The sequence below is a fragment of the Montipora foliosa genome, chromosome 8 (genome assembly GCF_036669935.1).
Source record: "Montipora foliosa isolate CH-2021 chromosome 8, ASM3666993v2, whole genome shotgun sequence".
Classification (NCBI taxonomy): Eukaryota; Metazoa; Cnidaria; class Anthozoa; order Scleractinia; family Acroporidae; genus Montipora; species Montipora foliosa.
The window spans coordinates 33,183,462-33,206,512 of NC_090876.1; the positions used below are offsets into that span (position 1 = coordinate 33,183,462).

Consider the following 23,051-nt stretch of genomic DNA (forward strand, 5'->3'; position numbering starts at 1 on the left):
TGGAGTTGTCCCATAGGAGGTTTGAAATGTTAAGCATCGAATTTAGCCATTCATTCGCATAGAGCTTTTGTAGTAGAAACATAGTTGGTAGGTTTCGCTCTCCAGAGAGTAAAGAAGAAGAGGCCAGTGTAGTGTCGGAGCCACTCCAAAAGCAGCACCATACAACACTAAATGGGGTACAAAAGTCTTCCAGCAATGGCATTAGCGACGGCAAAATAAATGTGCAATGTCTGAACTTGTTGGAGTGGCCGGTCTCAAATGCGAAGATGTTCAAGATGTGACGGTTTCGGTAGAGCACATGTCGCCAAATACACTAAACCTTTGGTTGAGCAAACTGGTTTGTGAAGTGGCCAAGCAAAATGGAGAGCGTTATCTGCCCAATTTGCTTTATTTGTTAGTTTGTGCGATCAACTGACATTTGCGTGAGACTGGAGGAGAGGATGCATTAAACTTTATGAACAAAGCACACAAGAGGAAGGTAAACTGTTACTTAATGGTTGTGATTGAAATATCAAACTTATGCAAACTTATGATTGATTGATAAACTTTGTACTATTTTACAGCCTCGTGTTTGTCAAAGTTAAGCATACTAATTAGGCGAGTTACAGATCTTTATAAGAAGTAATCCCATTCATAACTCAACTAATTAACCATTGATCAACCCCAGCCTTTCCCTGCTACCTATTCAATCCCTGCCCGTGCTTTCATACAGCTGCATTTTATCGGGACTTACACACCTATACATGTGACCCGAATAGTGCGTTCCTGTTGAGTGTCATTGTTATGAATTATTAATCAATTCTACAAAGTCTCCCCAAGGAATGCGATTTCACGGTATCGCTTACAATCGATTTGTCGTGTATGATTTATCCTGGTCACATCAAATCTTCACACCATTTTCCGACAGACAGCCACAGCTCAACTCCATATAGACATCGACGTTCCATGACGTTTCTTCTTTAGTTACATGTTGTGCGGCACAACAGCAGCTTCTGGAAATGAAAAGGAAACACACTAATAATATCGACCCCGCCAGGATTCGAACCTGGAATCCCCTGATTCGTAGTCAGATGCCTTATCCATTGGGCCACGGGGCCTTCAACTGTCGGTACAACCTGCCCACAGACTTTTTTGAGAAACAAGATCCCACTTTAAATTCATGGCGAAAATTTTCAATTGTGACTGACGTGAGGACTCTCTGCCTTCCTTCGGTGACTTCCTTCGGTGACGATTTTCAATGCAAAACGCGCGAGAAAGCAGGTTTACCCGGCAAATATTAATTGGGGCAAACACAACTACCATTCAACACTCAGGCCTGGATCATCAGCCTTAAACAGGATTTCTCCCCATCGCAAGGTCCAATAACAACATACACTACCGGCTGGCTTTGTAGTAAACCATTTTGGGCAGCTTTTTAACTTTGTCGCCATTTCTTCTTTTCTTGGGTAAGAGTTCATCAGTTGGTGGTTCCAACCGAATAAAGTTGAGGGCGTACTCTGAATCAATTCTGTAAGGTTGCCATTCCTATTGTTGAACGATTTTGCATATTTGATTTCACTGAGCTAGGCCAACGAAGTCAGGTAATGTTAGCGATAAATATTTCGTTTGACGGAAAGGTGATTGATGACGACCTTTCTCTTTGTGCGAAAGTGGCCTCGTGGCCTAATGGAGAAGGCGTCTGACTTCGGATCAGAAGATTCCAGGTTCGAGTCCTGGCGGGGTCGTGTGCTTGACTTTTGAATCCATTTTGCGCCACAAAGGCAGTGGCCCATCCTTTTACCTCAAAAGAACAATCTGCCTTCCATTGGGGATTTCCTTCAAAGGTCTTCGTCTTGCTCATCTTTTAAAGGAGAATTTCCTTAACTTCAATGACCAACTAAGCATCGGATCTAATTGCTCTAAAAGCAAAATCTAAGCGTTGTCTCAAATTCCACACGTTTCAACTTAAAGACGTCAAACGACAAAACTGAATATCAATTCGTAACTAAGTACAAAGTTTCGATTTTTTCCGACAACCATGGTATACCCTTCGACCATCATCTCTTCCCCTTCCGAGCAAGGTCTCAATATTTTGCGAAATTTCACAAGGTCAGAGACTCAAAGACATAGATAAGGCGCCAACAGGAGCGCTTGTTGGGGTCCCAATCTGTAAGTAATGGTGGATAAAATATGAACGGGAGACCGTTTAGGGGCATTTAAAACCCCGAGGCCCTGGCAAGCCGTTTCAATAAGGCCCATCAAGGTCGGACGCGAACATGTTATCGTACTTGTGAAATGAAACAATAGATTGTGACTTTTACGTTAATCACGTGGGCGTGGAGTTGTCCCATAGGAGGTTTGAAATGTTAAGCATCGAATTTAGCCATTCATTCGCATAGAGCTTTTGTAGTAGAAACATAGTTGGTAGGTTTCGCTCTCCAGAGAGTAAAGAAGAAGAGGCCAGTGTAGTGTCGGAGCCACTCCAAAAGCAGCACCATACAACACTAAATGGGGTACAAAAGTCTTCCAGCAATGGCATTAGCGACGGCAAAATAAATGTGCAATGTCTGAACTTGTTGGAGTGGCCGGTCTCAAATGCGAAGATGTTCAAGATGTGACGGTTTCGGTAGAGCACATGTCGCCAAATACACTAAACCTTTGGTTGAGCAAACTGGTTTGTGAAGTGGCCAAGCAAAATGGAGAGCGTTATCTGCCCAATTTGCTTTATTTGTTAGTTTGTGCGATCAACTGACATTTGCGTGAGACTGGAGGAGAGGATGCATTAAACTTTATGAACAAAGCACACAAGAGGAAGGTAAACTGTTACTTAATGGTTGTGATTGAAATATCAAACTTATGCAAACTTATGATTGATTGATAAACTTTGTACTATTTTACAGCCTCGTGTTTGTCAAAGTTAAGCATACTAATTAGGCGAGTTACAGATCTTTATAAGAAGTAATCCCATTCATAACTCAACTAATTAACCATTGATCAACCCCAGCCTTTCCCTGCTACCTATTCAATCCCTGCCCGTGCTTTCATACAGCTGCATTTTATCGGGACTTACACACCTATACATGTGACCCGAATAGTGCGTTCCTGTTGAGTGTCATTGTTATGAATTATTAATCAATTCTACAAAGTCTCTCCAAGGAATGCGATTTCACGGAATCGCTTACAATCGATTTGTCGTGTATGATTTATCCTGGTCACATCAAATCTTCACACCATTTTCCGACAGACAGCCACAGCTCAACTCCATATAGACATCGACGTTCCATGACGTTTCTTCTTTAGTTACATGTTGTGCGGCACAACAGCAGCTTCTGGAAATGAAAAGGAAACACACTAATAATATCGACCCCGCCAGGATTCGAACCTGGAATCCCCTGATTCGTAGTCAGATGCCTTATCCATTGGGCCACGGGGCCTTCAACTGTCGGTACAACCTGCCCACAGACTTTTTTGAGAAACAAGATCCCACTTTAAATTCATGGCGAAAATTTTCAATTGTGACTGACGTGAGGACTCTCTGCCTTCCTTCGGTGACTTCCTTCGGTGACGATTTTCAATGCAAAACGCGCGAGAAAGCAGGTTTACCCGGCAAATATTAATTGGGGCAAACACAACTACCATTCAACACTCAGGCCTGGATCATCAGCCTTAAACAGGATTTCTCCCCATCGCAAGGTCCAATAACAACATACACTACCGGCTGGCTTTGTAGTAAACCATTTTGGGCAGCTTTTTAACTTTGTCGCCATTTCTTCTTTTCTTGGGTAAGAGTTCATCAGTTGGTGGTTCCAACCGAATAAAGTTGAGGGCGTACTCTGAATCAATTCTGTAAGGTTGCCATTCCTATTGTTGAACGATTTTGCATATTTGATTTCACTGAGCTAGGCCAACGAAGTCAGGTAATGTTAGCGATGAATATTTCGTTTGACGGAAAGGTGATTGATGACGACCTTTCTCTTTGTGCGAAAGTGGCCTCGTGGCCTAATGGAGAAGGCGTCTGACTTCGGATCAGAAGATTCCAGGTTCGAGTCCTGGCGGGGTCGTGTGCTTGACTTTTGAATCCATTTTGCGCCACAAAGGCAGTGGCCCATCCTTTTACCTCAAAAGAACAATCTGCCTTCCATTGGGGATTTCCTTCAAAGGTCTTCGTCTTGCTCATCTTTTAAAGGAGAATTTCCTTAACTTCAATGACCAACTAAGCATCGGATCTAATTGCTCTGAAAGCAAAATCTAAGCGTTGTCTCAAATTCCACACGTTTAAACTTAAAGACGTCAAACGACAAAACTGTATATCAATTCGTAACTAAGTACAAAGTTTCGATTTTTTCCGACAACCATGGTATACCCTTTGACCATCATCTCTTCCCCTTCCGAGCAAGGTCTCAATATTTTGCAAAATTTCACAAGGTCAGAGACTCAAAGACATAGACAAGGCGCCAACAGGAGCGCTTGTTGAGGTCCCAATCTGTAAGTAATGGTGGATAAAATATGAACGGGAGACCGTTTAGGGGCATTTAAAACCCCGAGGCCCTGGCGAGCCGTTTCAATAAGGCCCATCAAGGTCGGACGCGAACATGTTATCGTACTTGTGAAATGAAACAATAGATTGTGACTTTTACGTTAATCACGTGGGCGTGGAGTTGTCCCATAGGAGGTTTGAAATGTTAAGCATCGAATTTAGCCATTCATTCGCATAGAGCTTTTGTAGTAGAAACATAGTTGGTAGGTTTCGCTCTCCAGAGAGTAAAGAAGAAGAGGCCAGTGTAGTGTCGGAGCCACTCCAAAAGCAGCACCATACAACACTAAATGGGGTACAAAAGTCTTCCAGCAATGGCATTAGCGACGGCAAAATAAATGTGCAATGTCTGAACTTGTTGGAGTGGCCGGTCTCAAATGCGAAGATGTTCAAGATGTGACGGTTTCGGTAGAGCACATGTCGCCATAAACACTAAAGGTTTGGTTGACCAAACTGGTTTGTGAAGTGGCCAAGCAAAATGGAGAGCGTTATCTGCCCAATTTGCTTTATTTGTTAGTTTGTGCGATCAACTGACATTTGCGTGAGACTGGAGGAGAGGATGCATTAAACTTTATGAACAAAGCACACAAGAGGAAGGTAAACTGTTACTTAATGGCTGTGATTGAAATATCAAACTTATGCAAACTTATGATTGATTGATAAACTTTGTACTATTTTACAGCCTCGTGTTTGTCAAAGTTAAGCATTTGATATTTCAATCACAACCATTAAGTAACAGCTGCATTTTATCGGGACTTACACACCTATACATGTGACCCGAATAGTGCGTTCCTGTTGAGTGTCATTGTTATGAATTATTAATCAATTCTACAAAGTCTCCCCAAGGAATGCGATTTCACGGTATCGCTTACAATCGATTTGTCGTGTATGATTTATCCTGGTCACATCAAATCTTCACACCATTTTCCGACAGACAGCCACAGCTCAACTCCATATAGACATCGACGTTCCATGACGTTTCTTCTTTAGTTACATGTTGTGCGGCACAACAGCAGCTTCTGGAAATGAAAAGGAAACACACTAATAATATCGACCCCGCCAGGATTCGAACCTGGAATCCCCTGATTCGTAGTCAGATGCCTTATCCATTGGGCCACGGGGCCTTCAACTGTCGGTACAACCTGCCCACAGACTTTTTTGAGAAACAAGATCCCACTTTAAATTCATGGCGAAAATTTTCAATTGTGACTGACGTGAGGACTCTCTGCCTTCCTTCGGTGACTTCCTTCGGTGACGATTTTCAATGCAAAACGCGCGAGAAAGCAGGTTTACCCGGCAAATATTAATTGGGGCAAACACAACTACCATTCAACACTCAGGCCTGGATCATCAGCCTTAAACAGGATTTCTCCCCATCGCAAGGTCCAATAACAACATACACTACCGGCTGGCTTTGTAGTAAACCATTTTGGGCAGCTTTTTAACTTTGTCGCCATTTCTTCTTTTCTTGGGTAAGAGTTCATCAGTTGGTGGTTCCAACCGAATAAAGTTGAGGGCGTACTCTGAATCAATTCTGTAAGGTTGCCATTCCTATTGTTGAACGATTTTGCATATTTGATTTCACTGAGCTAGGCCAACGAAGTCAGGTAATGTTAGCGATGAATATTTCGTTTGACGGAAAGCTGATTGATGACGACCTTTCTCTTTGTGCGAAAGTGGCCTCGTGGCCTAATGGAGAAGGCGTCTGACTTCGGATCAGAAGATTCCAGGTTCGAGTCCTGGCGGGGTCGTGTGCTTGACTTTTGAATCCATTTTGCGCCACAAAGGCAGTGGCCCATCCTTTTACCTCAAAAGAACAATCTGCCTTCCATTGGGGATTTCCTTCAAAGGTCTTCGTCTTGCTCATCTTTTAAAGGAGAATTTCCTTAACTTCAATGACCAACTAAGCATCGGATCTAATTGCTCTGAAAGCAAAATCTAAGCGTTGTCTCAAATTCCACACGTTTCAACTTAAAGACGTCAAACGACAAAACTGAATATCAATTCGTAACTAAGTACAAAGTTTCGATTTTTTCCGACATCCATGGTATACCCTTTGACCATCATCTCTTCCCCTTCCGAGCAAGGTCTCAATATTTTGCGAAATTTCACAAGGTCAGAGACTCAAAGACATAGACAAGGCGCCAACAGGAGCGCTTGTTGAGGTCCCAATCTGTAAGTAATGGTGGATAAAATATGAACGGGAGACCGTTTAGGGGCATTTAAAACCCCGAGGCCCTGGCAAGCCGTTTCAATAAGGCCCATCAAGGTCGGACGCGCACATGTTATCGTACTTGTAAAATGAAACAATAGATTGTGACTTTTACGTTAATCACGTGGGCGTGGAGTTGTCCCATAGGAGGTTTGAAATGTTAAGCATCGAATTTAGCCATTCATTCGCATAGAGCTTTTGTAGTAGAAACATAGTTGGTAGGTTTCGCTCTCCAGAGAGTAAAGAAGAAGAGGCCAGTGTAGTGTCGGAGCCACTCCAAAAGCAGCACCATACAACACTAAATGGGGTACAAAAGTCTTCCAGCAATGGCATTAGCGACGGCAAAATAAATGTGCAATGTCTGAACTTGTTGGAGTGGCCGGTCTCAAATGCGAAGATGTTCAAGATGTGACGGTTTCGGTAGAGCACATGTCGCCAAATACACTAAACCTTTGGTTGAGCAAACTGGTTTGTGAAGTGGCCAAGCAAAATGGAGAGCGTTATCTGCCCAATTTGCTTTATTTGTTAGTTTGTGCGATCAACTGACATTTGCGTGAGACTGGAGGAGAGGATGCATTAAACTTTATGAACAAAGCACACAAGAGGAAGGTAAACTGTTACTTAATGGTTGTGATTGAAATATCAAACTTATGCAAACTTATGATTGATTGATAAACTTTGTACTATTTTACAGCCTCGTGTTTGTCAAAGTTAAGCATACTAATTAGGCGAGTTACAGATCTTTATAAGAAGTAATCCCATTCATAACTCAACTAATTAACCATTGATCAACCCCAGCCTTTCCCTGCTACCTATTCAATCCCTGCCCGTGCTTTCATACAGCTGCATTTTATCGGGACTTACACACCTATACATGTGACCCGAATAGTGCGTTCCTGTTGAGTGTCATTGTTATGAATTATTAATCAATTCTACAAAGTCTCCCCAAGGAATGCGATTTCACGGTATCGCTTACAATCGATTTGTCGTGTATGATTTATCCTGGTCACATCAAATCTTCACACCATTTTCCGACAGACAGCCACAGCTCAACTCCATATAGACATCGACGTTCCATGACGTTTCTTCTTTAGTTACATGTTGTGCGGCACAACAGCAGCTTCTGGAAATGAAAAGGAAACACACTAATAATATCGACCCCGCCAGGATTCGAACCTGGAATCCCCTGATTCGTAGTCAGATGCCTTATCCATTGGGCCACGGGGCCTTCAACTGTTGGTACAACCTGCCCACAGAATTTTTTGAGAAACAAGATCCCACTTTAAATTCATGGCGAAAATTTTCAATTGTGACTGACGTGAGGACTCTCTGCCTTCCTTCGGTGACTTCCTTCGGTGACGATTTTCAATGCAAAACGCGCGAGAAAGCAGGTTTACCCGGCAAATATTAATTGGGGCAAACACAACTACCATTCAACACTCAGGCCTGGATCATCAGCCTTAAACAGGATTTCTCCCCATCGCAAGGTCCAATAACAACATACACTACCGGCTGGCTTTGTAGTAAACCATTTTGGGCAGCTTTTTAACTTTGTCGCCATTTCTTCTTTTCTTGGGTAAGAGTTCATCAGTTGGTGGTTCCAACCGAATAAAGTTGAGGGCGTACTCTGAATCAATTCTGTAAGGTTGCCATTCCTATTGTTGAACGATTTTGCATATTTGATTTCACTGAGCTAGGCCAACGAAGTCAGGTAATGTTAGCGATGAATATTTCGTTTGACGGAAAGGTGATTGATGACGACCTTTCTCTTTGTGCGAAAGTGGCCTCGTGGCCTAATGGAGAAGGCGTCTGACTTCGGATCAGAAGATTCCAGGTTCGAGTCCTGGCGGGGTCGTGTGCTTGACTTTTGAATCCATTTTGCGCCACAAAGGCAGTGGCCCATCCTTTTACCTCAAAAGAACAATCTGCCTTCCATTGGGGATTTCCTTCAAAGGTCTTCGTCTTGCTCATCTTTTAAAGGAGAATTTCCTTAACTTCAATGACCAACTAAGCATCGGATCTAATTGCTCTAAAAGCAAAATCTAAGCGTTGTCTCAAATTCCACACGTTTCAACTTAAAGACGTCAAACGACAAAACTGAATATCAATTCGTAACTAAGTACAAAGTTTCGATTTTTTCCGACAACCATGGTATACCCTTTGACCATCATCTCTTCCCCTTCCGAGCAAGGTCTCAATATTTTGCGAAATTTCACAAGGTCAGAGACTCAAAGACATAGACAAGGCGCCAACAGGAGCGCTTGTTGAGGTCCCAATCTGTAAGTAATGGTGGATAAAATATGAACGGGAGACCGTTTAGGGGCATTTAAAACCCCGAGGCCCTGGCAAGCCGTTTCAATAAGGCCCATCAAGGTCGGACGCGAACATGTTATCGTACTTGTGAAATGAAACAATAGATTGTGACTTTTACGTTAATCACGTGGGCGTGGAGTTGTCCCATAGGAGGTTTGAAATGTTAAGCATCGAATTTAGCCATTCATTCGCATAGAGCTTTTGTAGTAGAAACATAGTTGGTAGGTTTCGCTCTCCAGAGAGTAAAGAAGAAGAGGCCAGTGTAGTGTCGGAGCCACTCCAAAAGCAGCACCATACAACACTAAATGGGGTACAAAAGTCTTCCAGCAATGGCATTAGCGACGGCAAAATAAATGTGCAATGTCTGAACTTGTTGGAGTGGCCGGTCTCAAATGCGAAGATGTTCAAGATGTGACGGTTTCGGTAGAGCACATGTCGCCAAATACACTAAACCTTTGGTTGAGCAAACTGGTTTGTGAAGTGGCCAAGCAAAATGGAGAGCGTTATCTGCCCAATTTGCTTTATTTGTTAGTTTGTGCGATCAACTGACATTTGCGTGAGACTGGAGGAGAGGATGCATTAAACTTTATGAACAAAGCACACAAGAGGAAGGTAAACTGTTACTTAATGGTTGTGATTGAAATATCAAACTTATGCAAACTTATGATTGATTGATAAACTTTGTACTATTTTACAGCCTCGTGTTTGTCAAAGTTAAGCATACTAATTAGGCGAGTTACAGATCTTTATAAGAAGTAATCCCATTCATAACTCAACTAATTAACCATTGATCAACCCCAGCCTTTCCCTGCTACCTATTCAATCCCTGCCCGTGCTTTCATACAGCTGCATTTTATCGGGACTTACACACCTATACATGTGACCCGAATAGTGCGTTCCTGTTGAGTGTCATTGTTATGAATTATTAATCAATTCTACAAAGTCTCCCCAAGGAATGCGATTTCACGGTATCGCTTACAATCGATTTGTCGTGTATGATTTATCCTGGTCACATCAAATCTTCACACCATTTTCCGACAGACAGCCACAGCTCAACTCCATATAGACATCGACGTTCCATGACGTTTCTTCTTTAGTTACATGTTGTGCGGCACAACAGCAGCTTCTGGAAATGAAAAGGAAACACACTAATAATATCGACCCCGCCAGGATTCGAACCTGGAATCCCCTGATTCGTAGTCAGATGCCTTATCCATTGGGCCACGGGGCCTTCAACTGTCGGTACAACCTGCCCACAGACTTTTTTGAGAAACAAGATCCCACTTTAAATTCATGGCGAAAATTTTCAATTGTGACTGACGTGAGGACTCTCTGCCTTCCTTCGGTGACTTCCTTCGGTGACGATTTTCAATGCAAAACGCGCGAGAAAGCAGGTTTACCCGGCAAATATTAATTGGGGCAAACACAACTACCATTCAACACTCAGGCCTGGATCATCAGCCTTAAACAGGATTTCTCCCCATCGCAAGGTCCAATAACAACATACACTACCGGCTGGCTTTGTAGTAAACCATTTTGGGCAGCTTTTTAACTTTGTCGCCATTTCTTCTTTTCTTGGGTAAGAGTTCATCAGTTGGTGGTTCCAACCGAATAAAGTTGAGGGCGTACTCTGAATCAATTCTGTAAGGTTGCCATTCCTATTGTTGAACGATTTTGCATATTTGATTTCACTGAGCTAGGCCAACGAAGTCAGGTAATGTTAGCGATAAATATTTCGTTTGACGGAAAGGTGATTGATGACGACCTTTCTCTTTGTGCGAAAGTGGCCTCGTGGCCTAATGGAGAAGGCGTCTGACTTCGGATCAGAAGATTCCAGGTTCGAGTCCTGGCGGGGTCGTGTGCTTGACTTTTGAATCCATTTTGCGCCACAAAGGCAGTGGCCCATCCTTTTACCTCAAAAGAACAATCTGCCTTCCATTGGGGATTTCCTTCAAAGGTCTTCGTCTTGCTCATCTTTTAAAGGAGAATTTCCTTAACTTCAATGACCAACTAAGCATCGGATCTAATTGCTCTAAAAGCAAAATCTAAGCGTTGTCTCAAATTCCACACGTTTCAACTTAAAGACGTCAAACGACAAAACTGAATATCAATTCGTAACTAAGTACAAAGTTTCGATTTTTTCCGACAACCATGGTATACCCTTTGACCATCATCTCTTCCCCTTCCGAGCAAGGTCTCAATATTTTGCGAAATTTCACAAGGTCAGAGACTCAAAGACATAGACAAGGCGCCAACAGGAGCGCTTGTTGAGGTCCCAATCTGTAAGTAATGGTGGATAAAATATGAACGGGAGACCGTTTAGGGGCATTTAAAACCCCGAGGCCCTGGCAAGCCGTTTCAATAAGGCCCATCAAGGTCGGACGCGAACATGTTATCGTACTTGTGAAATGAAACAATAGATTGTGACTTTTACGTTAATCACGTGGGCGTGGAGTTGTCCCATAGGAGGTTTGAAATGTTAAGCATCGAATTTAGCCATTCATTCGCATAGAGCTTTTGTAGTAGAAACATAGTTGGTAGGTTTCGCTCTCCAGAGAGTAAAGAAGAAGAGGCCAGTGTAGTGTCGGAGCCACTCCAAAAGCAGCACCATACAACACTAAATGGGGTACAAAAGTCTTCCAGCAATGGCATTAGCGACGGCAAAATAAATGTGCAATGTCTGAACTTGTTGGAGTGGCCGGTCTCAAATGCGAAGATGTTCAAGATGTGACGGTTTCGGTAGAGCACATGTCGCCAAATACACTAAACCTTTGGTTGAGCAAACTGGTTTGTGAAGTGGCCAAGCAAAATGGAGAGCGTTATCTGCCCAATTTGCTTTATTTGTTAGTTTGTGCGATCAACTGACATTTGCGTGAGACTGGAGGAGAGGATGCATTAAACTTTATGAACAAAGCACACAAGAGGAAGGTAAACTGTTACTTAATGGTTGTGATTGAAATATCAAACTTATGCAAACTTATGATTGATTGATAAACTTTGTACTATTTTACAGCCTCGTGTTTGTCAAAGTTAAGCATACTAATTAGGCGAGTTACAGATCTTTATAAGAAGTAATCCCATTCATAACTCAACTAATTAACCATTGATCAACCCCAGCCTTTCCCTGCTACCTATTCAATCCCTGCCCGTGCTTTCATACAGCTGCATTTTATCGGGACTTACACACCTATACATGTGACCCGAATAGTGCGTTCCTGTTGAGTGTCATTGTTATGAATTATTAATCAATTCTACAAAGTCTCCCCAAGGAATGCGATTTCACGGTATCGCTTACAATCGATTTGTCGTGTATGATTTATCCTGGTCACATCAAATCTTCACACCATTTTCCGACAGACAGCCACAGCTCAACTCCATATAGACATCGACGTTCCATGACGTTTCTTCTTTAGTTACATGTTGTGCGGCACAACAGCAGCTTCTGGAAATGAAAAGGAAACACACTAATAATATCGACCCCGCCAGGATTCGAACCTGGAATCCCCTGATTCGTAGTCAGATGCCTTATCCATTGGGCCACGGGGCCTTCAACTGTCGGTACAACCTGCCCACAGACTTTTTTGAGAAACAAGATCCCACTTTAAATTCATGGCGAAAATTTTCAATTGTGACTGACGTGAGGACTCTCTGCCTTCCTTCGGTGACTTCCTTCGGTGACGATTTTCAATGCAAAACGCGCGAGAAAGCAGGTTTACCCGGCAAATATTAATTGGGGCAAACACAACTACCATTCAACACTCAGGCCTGGATCATCAGCCTTAAACAGGATTTCTCCCCATCGCAAGGTCCAATAACAACATACACTACCGGCTGGCTTTGTAGTAAACCATTTTGGGCAGCTTTTTAACTTTGTCGCCATTTCTTCTTTTCTTGGGTAAGAGTTCATCAGTTGGTGGTTCCAACCGAATAAAGTTGAGGGCGTACTCTGAATCAATTCTGTAAGGTTGCCATTCCTATTGTTGAACGATTTTGCATATTTGATTTCACTGAGCTAGGCCAACGAAGTCAGGTAATGTTAGCGATGAATATTTCGTTTGACGGAAAGGTGATTGATGACGACCTTTCTCTTTGTGCGAAAGTGGCCTCGTGGCCTAATGGAGAAGGCGTCTGACTTCGGATCAGAAGATTCCAGGTTCGAGTCCTGGCGGGGTCGTGTGCTTGACTTTTGAATCCATTTTGCGCCACAAAGGCAGTGGCCCATCCTTTTACCTCAAAAGAACAATCTGCCTTCCATTGGGGATTTCCTTCAAAGGTCTTCGTCTTGCTCATCTTTTAAAGGAGAATTTCCTTAACTTCAATGACCAACTAAGCATCGGATCTAATTGCTCTAAAAGCAAAATCTAAGCGTTGTCTCAAATTCCACACGTTTCAACTTAAAGACGTCAAACGACAAAACTGAATATCAATTCGTAACTAAGTACAAAGTTTCGATTTTTTCCGACAACCATGGTATACCCTTTGACCATCATCTCTTCCCCTTCCGAGCAAGGTCTCAATATTTTGCGAAATTTCACAAGGTCAGAGACTCAAAGACATAGACAAGGCGCCAACAGGAGCGCTTGTTGAGGTCCCAATCTGTAAGTAATGGTGGATAAAATATGAACGGGAGACCGTTTAGGGGCATTTAAAACCCCGAGGCCCTGGCAAGCCGTTTCAATAAGGCCCATCAAGGTCGGACGCGAACATGTTATCGTACTTGTGAAATGAAACAATAGATTGTGACTTTTACGTTAATCACGTGGGCGTGGAGTTGTCCCATAGGAGGTTTGAAATGTTAAGCATCGAATTTAGCCATTCATTCGCATAGAGCTTTTGTAGTAGAAACATAGTTGGTAGGTTTCGCTCTCCAGAGAGTAAAGAAGAAGAGGCCAGTGTAGTGTCGGAGCCACTCCAAAAGCAGCACCATACAACACTAAATGGGGTACAAAAGTCTTCCAGCAATGGCATTAGCGACGGCAAAATAAATGTGCAATGTCTGAACTTGTTGGAGTGGCCGGTCTCAAATGCGAAGATGTTCAAGATGTGACGGTTTCGGTAGAGCACATGTCGCCAAATACACTAAACCTTTGGTTGAGCAAACTGGTTTGTGAAGTGGCCAAGCAAAATGGAGAGCGTTATCTGCCCAATTTGCTTTATTTGTTAGTTTGTGCGATCAACTGACATTTGCGTGAGACTGGAGGAGAGGATGCATTAAACTTTATGAACAAAGCACACAAGAGGAAGGTAAACTGTTACTTAATGGTTGTGATTGAAATATCAAACTTATGCAAACTTATGATTGATTGATAAACTTTGTACTATTTTACAGCCTCGTGTTTGTCAAAGTTAAGCATACTAATTAGGCGAGTTACAGATCTTTATAAGAAGTAATCCCATTCATAACTCAACTAATTAACCATTGATCAACCCCAGCCTTTCCCGGCTACCTATTCAATCCCTGCCCGTGCTTTCATACAGCTGCATTTTATCGGGACTTACACACCTATACATGTGACCCGAATAGTGCGTTCCTGTTGAGTGTCATTGTTATGAATTATTAATCAATTCTACAAAGTCTCCCCAAGGAATGCGATTTCACGGTATCGCTTACAATCGATTTGTCGTGTATGATTTATCCTGGTCACATCAAATCTTCACACCATTTTCCGACAGACAGCCACAGCTCAACTCCATATAGACATCGACGTTCCATGACGTTTCTTCTTTAGTTACATGTTGTGCGGCACAACAGCAGCTTCTGGAAATGAAAAGGAAACACACTAATAATATCGACCCCGCCAGGATTCGAACCTGGAATCCCCTGATTCGTAGTCAGATGCCTTATCCATTGGGCCACGGGGCCTTCAACTGTCGGTACAACCTGCCCACAGACTTTTTTGAGAAACAAGATCCCACTTTAAATTCATGGCGAAAATTTTCAATTGTGACTGACGTGAGGACTCTCTGCCTTCCTTCGGTGACTTCCTTCGGTGACGATTTTCAATGCAAAACGCGCGAGAAAGCAGGTTTACCCGGCAAATATTAATTGGGGCAAACACAACTACCATTCAACACTCAGGCCTGGATCATCAGCCTTAAACAGGATTTCTCCCCATCGCAAGGTCCAATAACAACATACACTACCGGCTGGCTTTGTAGTAAACCATTTTGGGCAGCTTTTTAACTTTGTCGCCATTTCTTCTTTTCTTGGGTAAGAGTTCATCAGTTGGTGGTTCCAACCGAATAAAGTTGAGGGCGTACTCTGAATCAATTCTGTAAGGTTGCCATTCCTATTGTTGAACGATTTTGCATATTTGATTTCACTGAGCTAGGCCAACGAAGTCAGGTAATGTTAGCGATGAATATTTCGTTTGACGGAAAGGTGATTGATGACGACCTTTCTCTTTGTGCGAAAGTGGCCTCGTGGCCTAATGGAGAAGGCGTCTGACTTCGGATCAGAAGATTCCAGGTTCGAGTCCTGGCGGGGTCGTGTGCTTGACTTTTGAATCCATTTTGCGCCACAAAGGCAGTGGCCCATCCTTTTACCTCAAAAGAACAATCTGCCTTCCATTGGGGATTTCCTTCAAAGGTCTTCGTCTTGCTCATCTTTTAAAGGAGAATTTCCTTAACTTCAATGACCAACTAAGCATCGGATCTAATTGCTCTAAAAGCAAAATCTAAGCGTTGTCTCAAATTCCACACGTTTCAACTTAAAGACGTCAAACGACAAAACTGAATATCAATTCGTAACTAAGTACAAAGTTTCGATTTTTTCCGACAACCATGGTATACCCTTTGACCATCATCTCTTCCCCTTCCGAGCAAGGTCTCAATATTTTGCGAAATTTCACAAGGTCAGAGACTCAAAGACATAGACAAGGCGCCAACAGGAGCGCTTGTTGAGGTCCCAATCTGTAAGTAATGGTGGATAAAATATGAACGGGAGACCGTTTAGGGGCATTTAAAACCCCGAGGCCCTGGCAAGCCGTTTCAATAAGGCCCATCAAGGTCGGACGCGAACATGTTATCGTACTTGTGAAATGAAACAATAGATTGTGACTTTTACGTTAATCACGTGGGCGTGGAGTTGTCCCATAGGAGGTTTGAAATGTTAAGCATCGAATTTAGCCATTCATTCGCATAGAGCTTTTGTAGTAGAAACATAGTTGGTAGGTTTCGCTCTCCAGAGAGTAAAGAAGAAGAGGCCAGTGTAGTGTCGGAGCCACTCCAAAAGCAGCACCATACAACACTAAATGGGGTACAAAAGTCTTCCAGCAATGGCATTAGCGACGGCAAAATAAATGTGCAATGTCTGAACTTGTTGGAGTGGCCGGTCTCAAATGCGAAGATGTTCAAGATGTGACGGTTTCGGTAGAGCACATGTCGCCAAATACACTAAACCTTTGGTTGAGCAAACTGGTTTGTGAAGTGGCCAAGCAAAATGGAGAGCGTTATCTGCCCAATTTGCTTTATTTGTTAGTTTGTGCGATCAACTGACATTTGCGTGAGACTGGAGGAGAGGATGCATTAAACTTTATGAACAAAGCACACAAGAGGAAGGTAAACTGTTACTTAATGGTTGTGATTGAAATATCAAACTTATGCAAACTTATGATTGATTGATAAACTTTGTACTATTTTACAGCCTCGTGTTTGTCAAAGTTAAGCATACTAATTAGGCGAGTTACAGATCTTTATAAGAAGTAATCCCATTCATAACTCAACTAATTAACCATTGATCAACCCCAGCCTTTCCCGGCTACCTATTCAATCCCTGCCCGTGCTTTCATACAGCTGCATTTTATCGGGACTTACACACCTATACATGTGACCCGAATAGTGCGTTCCTGTTGAGTGTCATTGTTATGAATTATTAATCAATTCTACAAAGTCTCCCCAAGGAATGCGATTTCACGGTATCGCTTACAATCGATTTGTCGTGTATGATTTATCCTGGTCACATCAAATCTTCACACCATTTTCCGACAGACAGCCACAGCTCAACTCCATATAGACATCGACGTTCCATGACGTTTCTTCTTTAGTTACATGTTGTGCGGCACAACAGCAGCTTCTGGAAATGAAAAGGAAACACACTAATAATATCGACCCCGCCAGGATTCGAACCTGGAATCCCCTGATTCGTAGTCAGATGCCTTATCCATTGGGCCACGGGGCCTTCAACTGTCGGTACAACCTGCCCACAGACTTTTTTGAGAAACAAGATCCCACTTTAAATTCATGGCGAAAATTTTCAATTGTGACTGACGTGAGGACTCTCTGCCTTCCTTCGGTGACTTCCTTCGGTGACGATTTTCAATGCAAAACGCGCGAGAAAGCAGGTTTACCCGGCAAATATTAATTGGGGCAAACACAACTACCATTCAACACTCAGGCCTGGATCATCAGCCTTAAACAGGATTTCTCCCCATCGCAAGGTCCAATAACAACATACACTACCGGCTGGCTTTGTAGTAAACCATTTTGGGCAGCTTTTTAACTTTGTCGCCATTTCTTCTTTTCTTGGGTAAGAGTTCATCAGTTGGTGGTTCCAACCGAATAAAGTTGAGGGCGTACTCTGAATCAATTCTGTAAGGTTGCCATTCCTATTGTTGAACGATTTTGCATATTTGATTTCACTGAGCTAGGCCAACGAAGTCAGGTAATGTTAGCGATGAATATTTCGTTTGACGGAAAGGTGATTGATGACGACCTTTCTCTTTGTGCGAAAGTGGCCTCGTGGCCTAATGGAGAAGGCGTCTGACTTCGGATCAGAAGATTCCAGGTTCGAGTCCTGGCGGGGTCGTGTGCTTGACTTTTGAATCCATTTTGCGCCACAAAGGCAGTGGCCCATCCTTTTACCTCAAAAGAACAATCTGCCTTCCATTGGGGATTTCCTTGAAAGGTCTTCGTCTTGCTCATCTTTTAAAGGAGAATTTCCTTAACTTCAATGACCAACTAAGCATCGGATCTAATTGCTCTAAAAGCAAAATCTAAGCGTTGTCTCAAATTCCACACGTTTCAACTTAAAGACGTCAAACGACAAAACTGAATATCAATTCGTAACTAAGTACAAAGTTTCGATTTTTTCCGACAACCATGGTATACCCTTTGACCATCATCTCTTCCCCTTCCAAGCAAGGTCTCAATATTTTGCGAAATTTCACAAGGTCAGAGACTCAAAGACATAGATAAGGCGCCAACAGGAGCGCTTGTTGGGGTCCCAATCTGTAAGTAATGGTGGATAAAATATGAACGGGAGACCGTTTAGGGGCATTTAAAACCCCGAGGCCCTGGCAAGCCGTTTCAATAAGGCCCATCAAGGTCGGACGCGAACATGTTATCGTACTTGTGAAATGAAACAATAGATTGTGACTTTTACGTTAATCACGTGGGCGTGGAGTTGTCCCATAGGAGGTTTGAAATGTTAAGCATCGAATTTAGCCATTCATTCGCATAGAGCTTTTGTAGTAGAAACATAGTTGGTAGGTTTCGCTCTCCAGAGAGTAAAGAAGAAGAGGCCAGTGTAGTGTCGGAGCCACTCCAAAAGCAGCACCATACAACACTAAATGGGGTACAAAAGTCTTCCAGCAATGGCATTAGCGACGGCAAAATAAATGTGCAATGTCTGAACTTGTTGGAGTGGCCGGTCTCAAATGCGAAGATGTTCAAGATGTGACGGTTTCGGTAGAGCACATGTCGCCAAATACACTAAACTTTGGTTGAGCAAACTGGTTTGTGAAGTGGCCAAGCAAAATGGAGAGCGTTATCTGCCCAATTTGCTTTATTTGTTAGTTTGTGCGATCAACTGACATTTGCGTGAGACTGGAGGAGAGGATGCATTAAACTTTATGAACAAAGCACACAAGAGGAAGGTAAACTGTTACTTAATGGTTGTGATTGAAATATCAAACTTATGCAAACTTATGATTGATTGATAAACTTTGTACTATTTTACAGCCTCGTGTTTGTCAAAGTTAAGCATACTAATTAGGCGAGTTACAGATCTTTATAAGAAGTAATCCCATTCATAACTCAACTAATTAACCATTGATCAACCCCAGCCTTTCCCTGCTACCTATTCAATCCCTGCCCGTGCTTTCATACAGCTGCATTTTATCGGGACTTACACACCTATACATGTGACCCGAATAGTGCGTTCCTGTTGAGTGTCATTGTTATGAATTATTAATCAATTCTACAAAGTCTCCCCAAGGAATGCGATTTCACGGTATCGCTTACAATCGATTTGTCGTGTATGATTTATCCTGGTCACATCAAATCTTCACACCATTTTCCGACAGACAGCCACAGCTCAACTCCATATAGACATCGACGTTCCATGACGTTTCTTCTTTAGTTACATGTTGTGCGGCACAACAGCAGCTTCTGGAAATGAAAAGGAAACACACTAATAATATCGACCCCGCCAGGATTCGAACCTGGAATCCCCTGATTCGTAGTCAGATGCCTTATCCATTGGGCCACGGGGCCTTCAACTGTCGGTACAACCTGCCCACAGACTTTTTGAGAAACAAGATCCCACTTTAAATTCATGGCGAAAATTTTCAATTGTGACTGACGTGAGGACTCTCTGCCTTCCTTCGGTGACTTCCTTCGGTGACGATTTTCAATGCAAAACGCGCGAGAAAGCAGGTTTACCCGGCAAATATTAATTGGGGCAAACACAACTACCATTCAACACTCAGGCCTGGATCATCAGCCTTAAACAGGATTTCTCCCCATCGCAAGGTCCAATAACAACATACACTACCGGCTGGCTTTGTAGTAAACCATTTTGGGCAGCTTTTTAACTTTGTCGCCATTTCTTCTTTTCTTGGGTAAGAGTTCATCAGTTGGTGGTTCCAACCGAATAAAGTTGAGGGCGTACTCTGAATCAATTCTGTAAGGTTGCCATTCCTATTGTTGAACGATTTTGCATATTTGATTTCACTGAGCTAGGCCAACGAAGTCAGGTAATGTTAGCGATGAATATTTCGTTTGACGGAAAGGTGATTGATGACGACCTTTCTCTTTGTGCGAAAGTGGCCTCGTGGCCTAATGGAGAAGGCGTCTGACTTCGGATCAGAAGATTCCAGGTTCGAGTCCTGGCGGGGTCGTGTGCTTGACTTTTGAATCCATTTTGCGCCACAAAGGCAGTGGCCCATCCTTTTACCTCAAAAGAACAATCTGCCTTCCATTGGGGATTTCCTTGAAAGGTCTTCGTCTTGCTCATCTTTTAAAGGAGAATTTCCTTAACTTCAATGACCAACTAAGCATCGGATCTAATTGCTCTAAAAGCAAAATCTAAGCGTTGTCTCAAATTCCACACGTTTCAACTTAAAGACGTCAAACGACAAAACTGAATATCAATTCGTAACTAAGTACAAAGTTTCGATTTTTTCCGACAACCATGGTATACCCTTTGACCATCATCTCTTCCCCTTCCAAGCAAGGTCTCAATATTTTGCGAAATTTCACAAGGTCAGAGACTCAAAGACATAGATAAGGCGCCAACAGGAGCGCTTGTTGGGTCCCAATCTGTAAGTAATGGTGGATAAAATATGAACGGGAGACCGTTTAGGGGCATTTAAAACCCCGAGGCCCTGGCAAGCCGTTTCAATAAGGCCCATCAAGGTCGGACGCGAACATGTTATCGTACTTGTGAAATGAAACAATAGATTGTGACTTTTACGTTAATCACGTGGGCGTGGAGTTGTCCCATAGGAGGTTTGAAATGTTAAGCATCGAATTTAGCCATTCATTCGCATAGAGCTTTTGTAGTAGAAACATAGTTGGTAGGTTTCGCTCTCCAGAGAGTAAAGAAGAAGAGGCCAGTGTAGTGTCGGAGCCACTCCAAAAGCAGCACCATACAACACTAAATGGGGTACAAAAGTCTTCCAGCAATGGCATTAGCGACGGCAAAATAAATGTGCAATGTCTGAACTTGTTGGAGTGGCCGGTCTCAAATGCGAAGATGTTCAAGATGTGACGGTTTCGGTAGAGCACATGTCGCCAAATACACTAACCTTTGGTTGAGCAAACTGGTTTGTGAAGTGGCCAAGCAAAATGGAGAGCGTTATCTGCCCAATTTGCTTTATTTGTTAGTTTGTGCGATCAACTGACATTTGCGTGAGACTGGAGGAGAGGATGCATTAAACTTTATGAACAAAGCACACAAGAGGAAGGTAAACTGTTACTTAATGGTTGTGATTGAAATATCAAACTTATGCAAACTTATGATTGATTGATAAACTTTGTACTATTTTACAGCCTCGTGTTTGTCAAAGTTAAGCATACTAATTAGGCGAGTTACAGATCTTTATAAGAAGTAATCCCATTCATAACTCAACTAATTATCCATTGATCAACCCCAGCCTTTCCCTGCTACCTATTCAATCCCTGCCCGTGCTTTCATACAGCTGCATTTTATCGGGACTTACACACCTATACATGTGACCCGAATAGTGCGTTCCTGTTGAGTGTCATTGTTATGAATTATTAATCAATTCTACAAAGTCTCCCCAAGGAATGCGATTTCACGGTATCGCTTACAATCGATTTGTCGTGTATGATTTATCCTGGTCACATCAAATCTTCACACCATTTTCCGACAGACAGCCACAGCTCAACTCCATATAGACATCGACGTTCCATGACGTTTCTTCTTTAGTTACATGTTGTGCGGCACAACAGCAGCTTCTGGAAATGAAAAGGAAACACACTAATAATATCGACCCCGCCAGGATTCGAACCTGGACTCCCCTGATTCGTAGTCAGATGCCTTATCCATTGGGCCACGGGGCCTTCAACTGTCGGTACAACCTGCCCACAGACTTTTTTGAGAAACAAGATCCCACTTTAAATTCATGGCGAAAATTTTCAATTGTGACTGACGTGAGGACTCTCTGCCTTCCTTCGGTGACTTCCTTCGGTCACGATTTTCAATGCAAAACGCGCGAGAAAGCAGGTTTACCCGGCAAATATTAATTGGGGCAAACACAACTACCATTCAACACTCAGGCCTGGATCATCAGCCTTAAACAGGATTTCTCCCCATCGCAAGGTCCAATAACAACATACACTACCGGCTGGCTTTGTAGTAACCCATTTTGGGCAGCTTTTTAACTTTGTCGCCATTTCTTCTTTTCTTGGTAAGAGTTCATCAGTTGGTGGTTCCAACCGAATAAAGTTGAGGGCGTACTCTGAATCAATTCTGTAAGTTTGCCATTCCTATTGTTGAACGATTTTTGCATATTTGATTTCACTGAGCTAGGCCAACGAAGTCAGGTAATGTTAGCGATAAATATTCGTTTGACGGAAAGGTGATTGATGACGACCTTTCTCTTTGTGCGAAAGTGGCCTCGTGGCCTAATGGAGAAGGCGTCTGACTTCGGATCAGAAGATTCCAGGTTCGAGTCCTGGCGGGGTCGTGTGCTTGACTTTTGAATCCATTTGCGCCACAAAGGCAGTGGCCCATCCTTTTTACCTCAAAAGAACAATCTGCCTTCCATTGGGGATTTCCTTCAAAGGTCTTCGTCTTGCCTCATCTTTTAAAGGAGAATTTCCTTAACTTCAATGACCACTAAGCATCGGATCTAATTGCTCTAAAAGCAAAATCTAAGCGTTGTCTCAAATTCCACACGTTTCAACTTAAAGACGTCAAACGACAAAACTGAATATCAATTCGTAACTAAGTACAAAGTTTCGATTTTTTCCGACAACCATGGTAGACCCTTTGACCATCATCTCTTCCCCTTCCGAGCAAGGTCTCAATATTTTGCGAAATTTCACAGGTCAGAGACTCAAAGACATAGATAAGGCGCCAACAGGAGCGCTTGTTGGGTCCCAATCTGTAAGTAATGGTGGATAAAATATGAACGGGAGACCGTTTTTAGGGGCATTTAAAACCCCGAGGCCCTGGCAAGCCGTTTTCAATAAGGCCCATCAAGGTCGGACGCGAACATGTTATCGTACTTGTGAACATGAAACAATAGATTGTGACTTTTACGT

The 23,051-nt window shown here is 42.8% G+C and overlaps 20 non-coding genes across 20 annotated transcripts; 10 read left to right on the top strand and 10 right to left on the bottom strand.

The window, feature by feature from the left end:
* Nucleotides 1–1,024: 1,024 nt before the first annotated feature.
* Trnar-acg (transfer RNA arginine (anticodon ACG)) lies at nucleotides 1,025–1,097 on the bottom strand. Its single transcript has one exon. It is a non-coding gene; the product is annotated as a tRNA-Arg (tRNA).
* Nucleotides 1,098–1,651: 554 nt separating this feature from the next.
* On the top strand, nucleotides 1,652–1,724 carry Trnar-ucg (transfer RNA arginine (anticodon UCG)). The gene has a single exon. It is a non-coding gene; the product is annotated as a tRNA-Arg (tRNA).
* Nucleotides 1,725–3,340: 1,616 nt separating this feature from the next.
* On the bottom strand, nucleotides 3,341–3,413 carry Trnar-acg (transfer RNA arginine (anticodon ACG)). Its single transcript has one exon. It is a non-coding gene; the product is annotated as a tRNA-Arg (tRNA).
* Nucleotides 3,414–3,967: 554 nt separating this feature from the next.
* On the top strand, nucleotides 3,968–4,040 carry Trnar-ucg (transfer RNA arginine (anticodon UCG)). Its single transcript has one exon. It is a non-coding gene; the product is annotated as a tRNA-Arg (tRNA).
* Nucleotides 4,041–5,564: 1,524 nt separating this feature from the next.
* Trnar-acg (transfer RNA arginine (anticodon ACG)) lies at nucleotides 5,565–5,637 on the bottom strand. The gene has a single exon. It is a non-coding gene; the product is annotated as a tRNA-Arg (tRNA).
* Nucleotides 5,638–6,191: 554 nt separating this feature from the next.
* Nucleotides 6,192–6,264, top strand: Trnar-ucg (transfer RNA arginine (anticodon UCG)). The gene has a single exon. It is a non-coding gene; the product is annotated as a tRNA-Arg (tRNA).
* A 1,616-nt stretch (nucleotides 6,265–7,880) lies between these two features.
* Nucleotides 7,881–7,953, bottom strand: Trnar-acg (transfer RNA arginine (anticodon ACG)). The gene has a single exon. It is a non-coding gene; the product is annotated as a tRNA-Arg (tRNA).
* Nucleotides 7,954–8,507: 554 nt separating this feature from the next.
* Nucleotides 8,508–8,580, top strand: Trnar-ucg (transfer RNA arginine (anticodon UCG)). Its single transcript has one exon. It is a non-coding gene; the product is annotated as a tRNA-Arg (tRNA).
* A 1,616-nt stretch (nucleotides 8,581–10,196) lies between these two features.
* Trnar-acg (transfer RNA arginine (anticodon ACG)) lies at nucleotides 10,197–10,269 on the bottom strand. The gene has a single exon. It is a non-coding gene; the product is annotated as a tRNA-Arg (tRNA).
* A 554-nt stretch (nucleotides 10,270–10,823) lies between these two features.
* On the top strand, nucleotides 10,824–10,896 carry Trnar-ucg (transfer RNA arginine (anticodon UCG)). The gene has a single exon. It is a non-coding gene; the product is annotated as a tRNA-Arg (tRNA).
* Nucleotides 10,897–12,512: 1,616 nt separating this feature from the next.
* On the bottom strand, nucleotides 12,513–12,585 carry Trnar-acg (transfer RNA arginine (anticodon ACG)). Its single transcript has one exon. It is a non-coding gene; the product is annotated as a tRNA-Arg (tRNA).
* A 554-nt stretch (nucleotides 12,586–13,139) lies between these two features.
* Trnar-ucg (transfer RNA arginine (anticodon UCG)) lies at nucleotides 13,140–13,212 on the top strand. The gene has a single exon. It is a non-coding gene; the product is annotated as a tRNA-Arg (tRNA).
* A 1,616-nt stretch (nucleotides 13,213–14,828) lies between these two features.
* Nucleotides 14,829–14,901, bottom strand: Trnar-acg (transfer RNA arginine (anticodon ACG)). Its single transcript has one exon. It is a non-coding gene; the product is annotated as a tRNA-Arg (tRNA).
* Nucleotides 14,902–15,455: 554 nt separating this feature from the next.
* Trnar-ucg (transfer RNA arginine (anticodon UCG)) lies at nucleotides 15,456–15,528 on the top strand. The gene has a single exon. It is a non-coding gene; the product is annotated as a tRNA-Arg (tRNA).
* A 1,616-nt stretch (nucleotides 15,529–17,144) lies between these two features.
* On the bottom strand, nucleotides 17,145–17,217 carry Trnar-acg (transfer RNA arginine (anticodon ACG)). The gene has a single exon. It is a non-coding gene; the product is annotated as a tRNA-Arg (tRNA).
* A 554-nt stretch (nucleotides 17,218–17,771) lies between these two features.
* On the top strand, nucleotides 17,772–17,844 carry Trnar-ucg (transfer RNA arginine (anticodon UCG)). The gene has a single exon. It is a non-coding gene; the product is annotated as a tRNA-Arg (tRNA).
* Nucleotides 17,845–19,459: 1,615 nt separating this feature from the next.
* On the bottom strand, nucleotides 19,460–19,532 carry Trnar-acg (transfer RNA arginine (anticodon ACG)). The gene has a single exon. It is a non-coding gene; the product is annotated as a tRNA-Arg (tRNA).
* A 553-nt stretch (nucleotides 19,533–20,085) lies between these two features.
* On the top strand, nucleotides 20,086–20,158 carry Trnar-ucg (transfer RNA arginine (anticodon UCG)). Its single transcript has one exon. It is a non-coding gene; the product is annotated as a tRNA-Arg (tRNA).
* Nucleotides 20,159–21,772: 1,614 nt separating this feature from the next.
* Trnar-acg (transfer RNA arginine (anticodon ACG)) lies at nucleotides 21,773–21,845 on the bottom strand. The gene has a single exon. It is a non-coding gene; the product is annotated as a tRNA-Arg (tRNA).
* A 553-nt stretch (nucleotides 21,846–22,398) lies between these two features.
* Trnar-ucg (transfer RNA arginine (anticodon UCG)) lies at nucleotides 22,399–22,471 on the top strand. Its single transcript has one exon. It is a non-coding gene; the product is annotated as a tRNA-Arg (tRNA).
* The last annotated feature ends 580 nt before the right edge of the window (nucleotides 22,472–23,051 follow it).